The sequence below is a fragment of the Lepidochelys kempii genome, chromosome 11 (assembly GCF_965140265.1).
Source record: "Lepidochelys kempii isolate rLepKem1 chromosome 11, rLepKem1.hap2, whole genome shotgun sequence".
Classification (NCBI taxonomy): Eukaryota; Metazoa; Chordata; order Testudines; family Cheloniidae; genus Lepidochelys; species Lepidochelys kempii.
In genome coordinates, this window is record NC_133266.1 from 6465687 (window position 1) to 6480438 (window position 14752).

At 43.0% G+C, this 14752-nt stretch overlaps 1 protein-coding gene across 7 annotated transcripts in view; it reads right to left on the reverse strand.

The window, feature by feature from the left end:
* The window catches only part of CNTNAP5 (contactin associated protein family member 5), a 421643-nt gene that overhangs the window by 250153 nt on the left and 156738 nt on the right, over nt 1-14752 (reverse strand). The gene's annotated exons all lie outside the window — the stretch shown is intronic.

Consider the following 14752-nt stretch of genomic DNA (forward strand, 5'->3'; position numbering starts at 1 on the left):
TTGGAACTATCACGTTACTCTGACTGTTAGCCTATGTAACCATCCTTCTATTCAAATACCCTTCTATGATTTGTTGAATTACCCTTGTATGTCTTGATCTATTTAGACGATAAGATCTGCAGAAAAGGGACAATGTCTTGTCTACCTCTATGCTGCTCAGCCAGAAAACATTTAAGCACATGTATATTTTTACTCATGTGAGTAACCCGACTGAAATCAATGGGACTACTCAATACGAGTTATGTTGTATGTTCAGTGTTTGCTGGACTAGGGCTTACTTTTGTACAGAACAGAATTTAATGTGGCCTGGAACCTGATCGAGATCTAAAAATATCAACTTACTTCCACCCATGCTCACAAGAGGAGGAAAAACAGGAAATTGCAAAAATATTCAGCCATCTTTTGATGCTAACCCCCATACTTTTCTGCTCCACAAAAAAGTCAGAATCTCCCCTTCTCAACTTCTGCAATGCAGTTATATGTTGTCGATAGAAAAATGTGTCCATCATAATCAATTTCAGTTAAATCCAACTCTATTATCATCTCATATATTTTACAACCGAAGGAGTACAAACTATTAAATCCAAGAGTTTCTACATGTTGGCAACATGGCACAGTGCAAGTCAATTGATACAGTGAAAATGTGGCCATTTACAATACTATAAGCCACTGTATTTTAGAGTCCACTGAAATCCTACTTATTTAACTGGAAGGCATTTTAATTCATCCTTGAAGCATGGTCTTTCCAAGGTCTGAAGCGGAGGATCTTGTGCACCATAATATCATTTTGTGAACACCTAAGAACAAGGGAATAAAGACTTGTTCAACATGCACCTATGTATTTGTACTTCTTATTAATTCAGTGCAGGCAGAGCCCTGCTTCAATTACAATCATTAACTTTTTCTCTAACATTTGTGGTTACAGTAGCATGTAATCTAGGGAATGGTATTACAGCTAAGTACCTCCTAACCAGAGAAAATACCGTGCATAAATCAGATTATAATAACCCTCTTGGTTTCTCTTTTAATGAGAGTAGTGACAATACGGGTTAAAATTGTTCCTGGATACTCTGGTGATAGGCACATTGGAAATGCACAGGTAGGTATATTAGCTAGATAGCAAACAATAGAAAATTGACTCTCTGGCTAGACTGAATTCAGTGAAAGGATGCACAGAAACTAGACAGCTAATAAGCACTTGTCATAATGCCTTACCCTCAATTTCCTTTTACATGATGTATGAGAAAAATCAGACTCGTTCATTGTGTTCACATGGCATTGTTAGACATCTATACTGACCGCCGGTATGAATGGAAGGATGTGCTCAGGGCTAATATGCGGAAGGTAGGTTTGAATTTTGTTGCTACCTAAACCACACGCTTCATGTATGCGACTTTAGCCAAGGCATTAGCAGCCATATTTTCAATACTTGCCTCCTGATTATGAGTGCTTCAGATTTTAGGAGCCCAACTTGAGACACCTTGGGGACTGCAAGTGCTCAGCACCTCTGAAAAAATCAGGCCATAAGTGACTTGCCCTGGTCACACAAAATAAGCCAGTGGTAGATGCAGGAATAAAAGTCAGGTCTCCAGACTCCTGCAGGGATGCTAGACCCCACCGTCTCCCACAAATGATGTCACAGCATCTGTTGACTCTGTACTTCCACTCCAAGTAGTATAGTACCCAGACACGGAGGCACCCGTAGCAATGGCACCTCAGGTGTCTGGCTGGCACCTATATGGGATCTATTTCTCACTCTGACACAATGACTCAGCCTCAGCTTACTCAACTGTAGGAGGAGGGGTGGTCCAAGGTAAGACACATGCACAATGCCTTTCAGATAGAATGTGGCAAACCCACGTGCCTGGCTATTCTGGCTGCTCTAGCCCTTCAATCACACACCCTTTCCAAACCCAAAAACAGAACCCAGGAATCCTGATCTTCAACATTTTACTGCTGTTGTATGGCCGCTGGCAAAGTGTGTCATGTCTCCCCCTAGGGGCTGGTTCACATGAAGTTATTGTGAATGTTTCTTGGGTCTTTAATCTCTACAGTCCACAGAGAAGAGAAGAGAAGAGAAGAGAAGAGAAGAGAAGAGAAGAGAAGAGAAGAGAAGAGAAGAGAAGAGAAGAGAAGAGAAGAGAAGAGAAGAGAAGAGAAGAGAAGAGAAGAGAAGAGAAGAGAAGAGAAGAGGAGTTTAGTCCAAGCAATAGACATCTGTACTGTATATCTGAAAGTCCGGAGCTCACATCCTGTTAACAACTCATGTGGGAGATACTTACGGGTTCATCTGATGGGATTTGCTTCTTCTCACCCAGTATTTTTCTTATTTAAAAATTAAATTTATTAAATTCACACAATGAAAAAGCCTATTCCACAACACTTTTTCTATATCATTGACATTATCATTTGCCATTTAGGATGCAACGTGCAACAAGACACAGGTGTTCCATATTTTGGTCATTGGTGAAATTTTTAAAGCTGGCATTACGCATTGGCAAGGTAGAGGGTGGAAAGGTACGAGCACTAGGCTTGGATTCAGGAGACCTGGGATCATACCCCAGGAGAGCAACAAATTTCTTTTAAGACCTTGGACAAATCACTTAGGGCTGGATGCACTAAGGAAGTTAGGTGATGTTGTACGGGGAGACTTTGGCAAACCAGTAAAGTGCCTGAAACCACTATGGCTTATTGCTAAAAGCAGCCAAGTCAGCAGGCTTAGCTTAACCAAGGCAGGAGAGGAAGGGGGTTTTTGGGTGCCACAGAGAGGGCAGCTTGACCCCACGTCCTTCCTGATAAGAATTGTGTTGAAGTTGCTGATACATGCATCTTAGAAGAGCAGGATGTGCCCCAAGAATGTCTATTGGGGCCTCAAGGCTGCAAACTCTGGAAAAACCCACACCTAGTTAATCGATAATCAGAAGGAGCCTCTTGCTTGCCCATTGGAACTGCTTGCTTAACAAGTTTTCTTTAAGGGATATGTCATTCTATTACTAATGTATAAATAAGGGAGAAAAGTTTGAGGTAGGGGGATTCTTCAGGACTGGACTCTCTCTCTGTGGATGCATCTTGTGTTTCCCAGCGGCAGACAAGCTGCCGCTGTGCCACTCGAGAGCCACACTCAGCTTTGGTAATTATCAAGGGTTGGGGGTGTTTTACTAACCTCTTGCGGACATGTGTATAAGTGCTTGAGACTAAGTAAAGTTTAGCTTTAAGTGAAAGCACTCTTGTGTTGTCCTGTTTTGTGCCAGCCATCTATCGGTCAGATGGCCATGTCTCCCCTGACATATTTCCTGACACCACTGCGCACAGAGAGAAAGTTACCAAGAGCTTTGGGTTGAAAGAACCCCGGGTAACAATGTGACAATGAATGGGGCAAGATAGCTGCCTTGGTCAGAGATATATAAAAGCCAGTGGGCTAGGCACAGAGCCACCTAAGTTTGCCAACAGGAGATGCTGACAATAGGAGCGTGTGCTAAGCCCCACAGCTCTCTCCTAAGTCCAGGCAGCAGGGAGGTGCCTATTCCTGCTAAGGAATCACAGCTGGGAACTTCACTTTGGAGATAGGAACCCATGCTGTTTTTGCAAGAAGCCAGGGGAGAGGAAAACAGGTCTGCCCTCATAACTTTTAGCTGAGTGGTCAGGGTACTCACCTGTGATGTACACTTTCTCTCTCTCTCTCTCTCACGACTCTGTAAGAGAGAATGGGCACACAAGCATGAGCATGGCTCTCTAGCCTGCTGGTTAGAGCACTCATCTGGGAGATGGAAGACCCAGGATCCAATCCCCCTGCTCCAGTGACTATTCACAGTGCTACAGCTCCAACAGAATAGACTGAGGTTCAGCAAAACACATAAGCACATTGCGGGAGTTCAGCCCCTCTCAGCTGGCCTCAAATCCCTTGGGCATAGACCAGTTGTTCTAGCTCACCTCCAGCTATCCTCAAAGCTCTGTGTCTTATTCCTCCCAAGTCTGGTAGCAGGACCCAAGGGATTCTGGTCCTCTTCCAGCTCACAGAGCATAGGGGAAGGGTTACCTGCTTCAGATCTCTGTTTCCTCAACCCAGTCTGCAGGGGCCGCTGAGCCTGCTTTTGGGCAGCTTTGTGTCAGTCCATTGCCAATGAAGAGTAGCCTCCAGCCTTTCATGAAGCCACGGTCACCCCAATCTGATGGGCTGCAGCCTCTAATCCCATCTGTTGCTGATCAAACCATTAGCAGCAGCTACTCTGTCTCTTAGCCCCTGAGTGGCTGTGGCAGAGTGGGGTTTATACATCCCCTTCACACATGTGCTTAATTTACAGCAGGTCCCTAAATGCTGTTCTGAATAGGAACAGGCTTACATGCATGGTTAAAGATGAGGCAAACTGGTGGGACTGTACAAGGGGAAACTTGCCCTGTCACTTGCTGCAATGCAATGGAGAGGTTCACTCCAAATTCCTGACCATAAATTTGAGACAGCCCAAAGGAAAGAATGCCCCCAAGTATCCATCCCAAGTTTTGTGTTGTGCCAAGTGCATGATAAGACAGGATATTGAGAGCTTAAGGGTTGGATGAACCTCATAAAGTGCAGATACATGATTCTCAGGGTCTATGTACCTAACAATGAAGTCTCACTGCACTGATATAAGAAAGTCCCAGTGACTGGAAACATAACGCTTGATAAGGGCAGGATCTGAGCCCACACCACTCACCTATGCAATTCCTATTCTGTGAGTAAAGTGGGGACCTGAGACTCCAGAGCTCCTCCCAGCCAGGAAAAGTTTTTTGTTTTGTTTTTTTAAAGAAAGATCCAAACCCTATTTCCTCCTGTCTCCCCTTGGAAAGTCTTCTCCTAGTGTCTTCTACTGTCTGCTTCTTTCAAAAAAATACTACAGACTTTATTCAAGTCTATCATTAATATATTTTGAATTCTCATCGAGTCCTTCAGCTTCTAGTCTTGCCATTTCCTTCTCTTGAGAAAGCTACTATTTTGACAACTGCAATAACAGCGTTCATCACTGCTATGAATAATAGCTACGCAGTTGATCCCCTCTTCCCCCCGCATTCTCTTAAACATACTGGACTGAAACCTCATGTGTTAATTTAGTGTTGGAGCAAAGATATTAGCTCAGTGGCAATATAGACCCACTGATTACAGGTCTTTAAAACAGAAATGCTGACACAGGTTAAAGTGATACACTGAAGAGGACTTCACTGTCATCCAGAGCCCATTTGCAGAACATTATTATTCTCCTTCCTAACCACTCCATGCACTCAATTGAAGGGAGAATTGCCAGCAATTAGCATGCTAAATTCTTAATCACTGAAAAGGCCCTAACTCCCTGCTTCCATGCACCCTAATTATGAAAGTACACTCTCCAGAGAGGATAAAAGAAATCATCTCTGGGGAGCCCCCTCTCTGCAGAGGGCTATTCTCCAGAGAGGATAAGGACATGCATGCAGAAATGAGATGGCTGGTTCAGTGGCTCACCCAACTGGCTGATGAGGGAGAGAATGCAGAGCTGGCTGAAGCCCAGCGACTGTTTTGGGGCAACAGTTGAGGTTTTGTGTTGCACGGGAACAAAAACAAAACTTCTTTTGAAAACAGAATTGTGTCACGCTGTTTTTGGATTGAATCCTGAGCTTCTCGGTTCAGGCAGGTTTTTGGGTCCAAGACTCTCTGGTCACTCTGAGGAGAGAGAGAGACCCTCACACTCAATAGCCTGGAGAATAGGGTAGTGGCCTGGGAGACCCAGGTTCAAAGCCCAGCTCCACTTCATTCAGAGCAGCCAAAGTTATAGAGAGAGCGCATCAGGCAGAGCAGGGTCTCGCACGTCCCATACTTTTTTGAACCAAGTTTTTGAGGCTGTAAAGTCGAGCTGCAAATTCCATAGATTTCTTTTTGAGGCTAGAAGAGATCATGAGAACCCTAAAAAAAACTTTGAAAGGGGGTGCGACCTCCCTTTGGAAATCTTAGAAATAGTCTGCAGACCCCCAGGGGTCCACAGATCACAGATTGAAAACCACTGCTCTAGTGTGGTCTCCTACATTCCACAGGCCAGAGACCTTCCTCCAGTGACTCCTGCCCCTATTCAAATTGTGGTTAAACTAGAGCATACCTTTTAGAAAGAAATTGCATGACAGCACGCATTTTCCTACAATTCCTGTTACCTCATACAACCATGGCAACATCCTGTGCCATTTCAGAACTTTCACTTCGCCCCCAGTCAGAATCTTGGAAATACTGAAGAACAGAAAAACAAAAAATTAATGGAAAAGTGATTTTTTTCCCCCAAGTTGCAAGGGGAAGGAGCTTCAAACAGATTTTAGCGGCAGTTAATGGAAACTGTGCTGTTAAAATTGTGTTCAGTGAATTTGCAATGTACGCTAATGTGCCTGTATTTGTCAAGGAGATGGATCCACCTTTCCAACATGAACTGTATCTAAAAATCCTTTAAAAAAAAAAGAGAAAAAAACTACCTGCGATCAACAGGAAGTCTCCTAGAGAGAAAAGGTAGATTGCATAATGATGAGAAATGGTCTAATTTGTTCATCAGCAGACACATACATTTGCCCTGATTCTATATAAAATTCTCCAAGGGCAAACACCTTCTGCTTGAAGTCAAAGGAGCAGAAATCTGCCCAATGGAGCTCATTTCAGGATTGGGGCTCACACCAAACACCTACCAGGAAATCTTTGGCACTTTTATACAATAGAGGAAAAGCCAGTTGGAAAACAAAATTTGGATGCAATTTTTGCAGTTCCCACCCTCCCCATCCTCCTTTAAAAAAGAAAAAACCCCACCATTTTTCTGAACAGCTCCAGTTAAAGAGTGAAATTCTTCCCAGCGCAGAGGAGTCTCACAAGGACCTGTGTAGTATTTAAATCATAGTTTAAGGGCTTCACTGCAGCTTAGGTAATGGGTTAGTGTCTTATTATATATTATCTGTGCTCCGTTAGTGCCTCCACCATATCAGGACCCAGCTATGCTAGACAGCGAACAAAAGCATAGCCAGGGAAAGTCCCTTTCCCAAACAACTTGGGATCCTTCTAGCTCTCTATTCAGGGGTAAACTTCACAATGACCGTGTCTCAATAGTCATCCAATATAGAAATTAAAGGATGCACACATATGTAACAGGGAAGGGAGACTCTGAGGCAATGTTCTGTATAACTGTATTACGCCCCTCTTTTTCATGCATTTCAGTTTAACTCTTTCCTGCAGCACAGGCCCGACTGCTGTCTTTTCAGGACATTTCAGAAGGTATTACATAAAGTTCAACCTCAGGGCTATTGTAGGTAAATCCCTAATAAATAGGTGTTAATAGTTCCCAGTATATTGCTAAGAGACTGCCCCATACATTTAAACATTTAATGCACATGCAATACATTGTAAAAAGTAAATAGTATATGACTGTGTAATTAAGGACGGTGTCATAATGCATACACACAAGCGGGCTGAATTAAGGCTGCCATTCCTAACAATTGAATGATTGACATTGCAACCTTAATAATGTTCTTTTAAGATAGTTGTGTATGTGTAATATTTAAATATGAGGTCCCAGCGTAACCCATACACTTCTATACTTTAACACACACCTGTATACCTATTCCCCCATGATCGCCTTTCAGAGATGATTTCTTGGTCCTGATAGCAGGAGCGTAATATGGCGTGTGGGTCGCTCCCGAGCTTGGGAAGAACGGCAGCACTTCAATTCTTTTCCAAGTGCTTCAGAACGCGGTCAGCAAACAAAAAATCTGGGGATCTCCACAGCTAGCAGCATTCCAGCTCTTGGGTTAAGAGCAGACCAGTCTGCATTTGCTGGTGAAACAGAAAAGTGTAGCCTATAGCCAAAGTGGTGCAGGTGTTGCGATCAGCATATCAAATACCCATTCCTTGGTTCTCTCGAAGGGTCTCACTCTACAGAGCACTATCTTTTCCCAGTAAGACCAGCTAAGTGAGTTCATGTATAAACCCTTATCTCTCTCACCTCTCTGCCCCTGTTCTCTCATTAATACCAGTTGAAAGCAGTTAGCTAATAGTGAAAATTAAGTTCCATAGGCCCTGTACATAAATGTTCCCTCCCTCCTCACCAGTTCTAGGTCCACAAAACACCCTGTGATGGATCAAACACTCTTCTAATGGAGGGCTTCCCTAGTAAGTCAAACTGGAATAGCACTCACATGTATCCAAAACGGTACAGGGATTGGGACCCAGCCCCCACAGCAGACACCTCTCTTGGTCCTGCATCAATCACCCACTGAGTCAAAACGCCTTCATTTATAAGCTTTCCCCTCCTCAGCTCTGATTGGCTAAACTCTCAAATGGGGAATATCGCAATGATCAATGTCGACCCCATTTATACCAATAGATTGAGCTGTACATTTATGTTAGTGTGACACTCTTGTCTTGTATGTTATGTTGTTGTATCTGATCACAGGGATGTACTAGGAAATTAAGTCCTGCCTCTGGTGCTGGAGTTGTTACTTGCAGTGTTCCAGTAAATCTCTGTTATTTCTATAAGCAAATGATATGACATGTGTGGGACCTGCAAGACTCCTTGGCCGTGACCAAACTTCCCTATAAAGCTTCAGAAAGAGCTACTGATTGCGTCTTGTCACTGCCACTCCCCAGACCTGGATGTGTCTGGGCCATTCTAGCTGTGTTGCCCCACCCTGCTCTCTGCACATGTATGAGTATTTCAACAAAAATCCCTGTCCCCTCCTCACTGTTTCTGTCCTGCAGTACGAGGAGATGGGTTACGCATACATACCAAGAGAGACAAAAAACAATGCCTATAAATTACCTCAGCTCAGCATCTCATCACATCTTCCTTACAAACCAGTATTTTTTCCACCTACCTCGCCTTGATGTCCCTGGGCAAATGGCAAAGATTTCTCATTTAATTTTAATGACATTAAAAGTAGGCCCTGTCCTTGAGACACTACCTAATTTTTCTTTATGAAAGCCACTATGAATTCTATGTATGAAGCCTCTGACAATCTAATAATGTTGTTAAAATGATCTAAAAATATAAATTAAAAAAGTATCTCTCAGAGGAATCATTAGAGAACTCATGAGGCCTGCTTCTTTTCTTTACCAATTTTGAGGACTCATTATATATATAAAAAGCATTAAAGGACAACTATGTCTCTGTGTCTATAATATGAAGGTACTGTCCTAAAGTACTAGGCAGCACAGTATGGGGAGGAGGTGACCAGCCCTCTGTGGAGAAAGAAGTGGTTTGGGACTATTTAGAAAAGCTGGACGTGCACAAGTCCATGGGGCCGGATGCGTTGCATCTGAGAGTGCTAAAGGAGCTGGTGGCTGTGAGTACAGAGCAATTAGCCATTATCTTTGAAAACTCATGGCGATCAGGGGAGGTCCCGGATGACTGGAAAAAGGCTAATGTAGTGCCCATCTTTAAAAAAGGGAAGGAGGAGGATCCGGGGAACTACAGGCCAGTCAGCCTCACCTAAGTCCCTGGAAAAATTATGGAGCAGGTCCTCAAGGAATCCATTTTGAACCACTTTGAGGAGAGGAAAGTGATCAGGAACAGTGAGCATGGATTCACCAAGGGCAAGTCATGCCTGACTAACCTAATTGCCTTCTATGATGAAATAACTGGCTCTGTGGATGAGGGGAAAGCAGTGGACGTGTTATTCCCTGACTTTAGCAAAGCTTTTGATATGGTCTCCCACAGTATTCTTGCCAACAAGTTAAAGAAGTATGGGCAGGATGAATGGACAATAAGGTGGATAGAAGGCTGACAAGATCATCGGGTAGTGATCAATGACTCCATGTCTAGTTGGCAGCTGATATCAAGTGGTCCTGGGGCCAGTTTTGTTCAATATCTTCATTAATGATCTGGAGGATGGTGTGGATTGCACCCTCAGTAAGTTTGCAGATGACACTAAACTGGGAGGAGTGGTAGATACACTGAAGGGTAGGGATAGGATACAGAGGGTCCTAGACAAATTAGAGGATTGGGCCAAAAGAAATCTCATGAGGTTCAACAAGGACAAGGGCAGAGTCCTGCACTTAGGATGGAAGAATCCAATGCACCGCTACAGACTAGGGACCGAATGGCTAGGCAGCAGTTCTGCAGAAAAGGACCTAGGGGTCACAGTGGACGAGAAGCTGGATATAAGTCAACAGTGTGCCCTTGTTGCCAAGAAGGCTAACGGCATTTTGGGCTGTATAAGTAGGGGCATTGCCAGGAGATCGAGGGACGTGATCATTCCCCTCTATTCGGCATTGGTGAGGCCTCATCTGGAGTACTATGTCCAGTTTTGGGCCCCACACTACAAGAAGGATGTGGAAAAATTGGAAAGAGTCCAGCAGAGGGCAACGAAAATGATTAGGGGGCTGAGGGAACATGAGTTATGAGGAGAGGCTGAGGGAACTGGGATTATTTAGTCTGCAGAAGAGAAGAATGAGGGGGGATTTGATAACTGCTTTCCACTACCTGAAAGGGGGGTCCAAAGAGGATGGATCTAGACTGTTCTCAGCGGTAGCAGATGACAGAACAAGGACTAATGGTCTCATGTTGCAGTGGGGGAGGTTTAGGATGGATATTAGGAAAAACTTTTTCATTAGGAGAGTGGTGAAGCAATGGAATGGGTTATCTAGGGAGGTGGTGGAATCTCCTTCCCTAGAGGTTTTTAAGGTCAGGCTTGACAAAGCCCTGGCTGGGTTGATTTAGTTGGGGATTGCTACTGCTTTGAGCAGGGGGGTGGACTAGATGACCTCGTGAGGTCCCTTCCAACCCTGATATTCTAGGATTCTATGATAATGGATCCTCACCTTTTGTTCCAGGAAGTAAAGATAAAAGTTATTATAGCCAAGGCTGGTAGCGCTGTTTTTAAGATTGCCTGACACTTCCCATTATAAGGCCATGTATTCAGTTGCTTATTACTTTGCCAAACTTTAATTGTTTAGGCTGAAATTTTTCATCCATGGTGTCTGCCATGTGATCATAGAATTCAAGACTGTTTCATAATGCATACACACATGGGGGCTGAATAAAAACATTAATGATATAGAGAAAATGAATAGCAAAGCATTATTTACTCCTTCACATAACGCAAGCAGTAGGGGTCAACCCAATGAAATTAATAGACAGCAGATTTAAAACAAATAAAAGGAAGTACTTCTTCACACAACGCACAGTCATCTGTGGAACTCACTGCCAGGGGACGTTGTTAAAGCCAATAGTATAACTGGGTTCAAAAAAAAAGAATTAAATAAGTTAATAAGTTAAATTGCAGCAAGGGCGGTTTAGGTTGGACATTAGGAAAAACTTCCTAACTGTCAGGGTGGTTAAGCACTGGAATAAATTACATAGGAAGGTTGTGGAATCTCCATCACGGTGGATTTTTAAGAGCAGTTTGAACAAACACCTGTCAGGGATGGTGTAGATAATACTTAGTCCTGCCTTGAGTGCAGGGGACTGGACTAGATGACCTTTTGAGGTCCCTTCAAGTTCTATGAAGGATAGGTCCATCACTGGCTATTGACAAAGATAGTCAAGCACGCAACCACATATTCTGGGTGTCCCTAAACCTCCAACTGTGAGAAACTGGGATTGGATGACAGGGGATGGATCACTCAAAATTGTCCTGTTCTGTTCATTCTCTTTGAAGCATCTGACACAGGCCTTTTGTCAGAAGATAGGATCCAGGGCTGGATGGATGATTGGTCTGACCCAGTATGGCCATTTTCATATTCTGATTAATTAAGGTTCCACAGGCAACCTTAATTCTGGCATTTCCTATCTTTTGAGTGCTTGATTTTGCAATTTTAATAATTATTCTTTTAATGTAGTTTTTTGTATTCTTATTACTCGAATTGTTAGAGGTTGCAATGCTCATTACATGAGTAAGTACTAACTTGCTTTTTTACTTGGTGAATTCAGTCCTCATGAATACCAGTAGTTAATATCTCTAGACATGGGGCATGCTGCAAAGCCCATTGAAATTAATCTTTCTATTGAGCTTTGAAGCAGCTGAAAGCCAAAGCCCATGGTACAGGCAGGCTCTAGGCTAGTTTTCCTCACACTGTTGTGTCATTGTACTTTTGTCATGACATGGGATACCCCTTTCTAGTCCACCCCCAAGGCTTTCTTTTGAGCTGAGGCTGACAACTGGGTGAAATTGTGTAGTCATCAGAATGCACAAGGGCATGGAACACAGGCATTAAAGAGAGAAAAGACTTGTTAAGTTATCCCTTTGCAGGACTGTTTGCTGCAGATTGGAGCATCCCTTCAGCACTTTGCTCATTCTAGTATTAACTGATCCTGTGGGATTGTAGAACTCCCCTTGGGAAAATAAAGTTCAGATACGTTTATTCAAAACTTCAGTCAAACTATTTGAACAGATGAAGTCTGCCCAGTGTAATTAGAAAATTCAGAAGAACAGGGGGGACAGGGGGCATGAATTATTTGAGTTACCATCACAATCTCAGGGACAGCTTCAAAAAAGATGGAAGTAGCAGAATTGCTTTGAGTGGTATTACCTGACTAGAGATCAGGGGGCTTATTAATGGTAAGAGAATCTGTTGCAGCATGTGACTTCTTTTGATATTATCATCTACTCTAGGACTGGCCTATGGAAATATATGATATTGCTGGATGCGTGTGTTCTATAATTACTTCCCTAGCGACAAAGCTGTTACCAGGAGATTATACTACTGTGCTACTTACCAGTGATACACAACAATACAGTGATAGTAACAAAGGCCAACAGTCCTATGATAGTTTTCATGCATATTGGCTGCCCTTAATCAGAACTCTTGGGGAAAAAATTAGAAATGTGTAGCCATTTTTTTCATGTGATTATTTTATCCAGAACATTAAACTGCAATCTTATTTCTACTGCACACGAGAGAAAACAAATCATCCTATTTACATAAAGCACCAATGAGTCAGAGTTGGTTTCTGAAACAAAACAAAGTTTTGTATTATGTTAATGTTGCATCTCATTGTCATACATTATATGCAAGACTTTACCACTTGCTTTTTACACACACACACACACACACACACACACACGTCTTGCAACAAGGAGAGGGCATGTTTAGAATTACTGGTCATGACCACTAATGGGGCTTCTCGTGGCTGGAATTCCTAATGGAGCTTAACTGTGCAAACGTGTGTGTACATCTAAGTCCCTGTTACATCTCTTTCAATGAAACCACAAAAAATACTGAAATAGCCTTGATATGCCTGACTAATATGCATATAGAGGTGGAATACCATCTGGTAAGTAAAACAGTCTACTAGGAATTAGAGTTCCTTCTTGAGGTTCTGTTCCCCAAGATCTGCCACTGGTTTGCTATGAGACTTTAGATAAGACACTGAACTTCATTCTGCCTCAGTTTAACGTATTTTAAACTAAAACAAGTTTCCTCCCTGTAGGAACTAATTCCTAATTCCTCCAGAAGGAACTATGATTTTGGACCACCCAATGTTCGGCAGTGCCTGTGTAACCCACACACCTTCTGTGTGTGGTGTCCTGTCCCATCTAGCGGCACCAAGACCACTTAGAGAGAGAGAGAGAGAGAGAAAGAAAATGAATCTGCTCTACAGCCTTAGCTAATAGTCAGTTGGCTTTTAGCTCATGTAGTAGAGGCTTATGCATTTAGCTCCAGAGGTCCCAGATTTGACCCCACCCACCGACAACCGGGATCTGTCAGTGTTACAAATGTGGGCTCGTCCAGGATTTCAATTGGGAAGTCTCTGAAGCTTGGGATGGGCTTCCTCAGCTAGGGGAAGTATGTAACCCACACACCTTCTGGGTGTGGTGTTCTGTCCTATCTAGTGGCACCAAGACCACTTAGAGAGAGAGAGAGAGAAAAAATGAGTCTGCTTAACAGCCAGTTGGCTTTTAGCTCATGCATTTAGCTCCAGAGGTCCCAGGTTCGATTCCGCCTGCCGACAACCAGGGTCTGTTAGTGTTACACCTACAAGGCAAAGCTGAGCCCTAAATAACTAATATTACAAATCTATTTAAACTCAACTATTTGTATTCCTGCAAAGATTCAGATGTCTATAACATAGGCAGAATATCAGCACGTCTGGTAGCAGAATGGTAGGACTATTAGACACCAAATAGAACTTCGCCCAAAGTCAAGAGATAGTGTGGAGCTTTGAGGCAGCTGAATTCTTCGGCTCTACCTTTGATAACAGCTATCATTTGCCAGATAGGGCTAATATCTTAATTAATGAATGCTATTTGGAGATGGGAAAAAGGAAAGACCTGAGCAGGGGGAAACTCCTCTACTAATGATGGGCGAGACTGACTCTTTGTAGAAGATCTGTCATGTTTTCAACCTGGAAAGACAAGTATTTAATAGCCACTGTCAGTACTAACCCTTGGCAGTTATTCTGGTCAAGTTCTCTCCAGAAAGATTATATACTATATTTCGTAGTGGGTACTGAAAGGGCAAAGCCATCCCTTGATCCCAGACATCATTAGACATTCCTGAGTGCCAGCAGGCCAGCCAGATCAGGAAAACTAAAAATAATGTTAGGGTTAATGCACATGTTACTTCTGGGGATGCCTGCTAGCTTCAGGCAGATGAACCGTCCCCTCTTGGACAACTTGATAGGAATGTGTTATAAATCTCGATCTGCATGAATCCGGGCTAAAATTCAAGCCGCCTTTGTGAAGTCATACTGAGGTAATCATTATACTGAAAAATGTTAACTTGAAAGTCAATCATTTGCTAGCAGCGATTCGGGAACATTCAAGGTCATGATTTTGCCCAGAA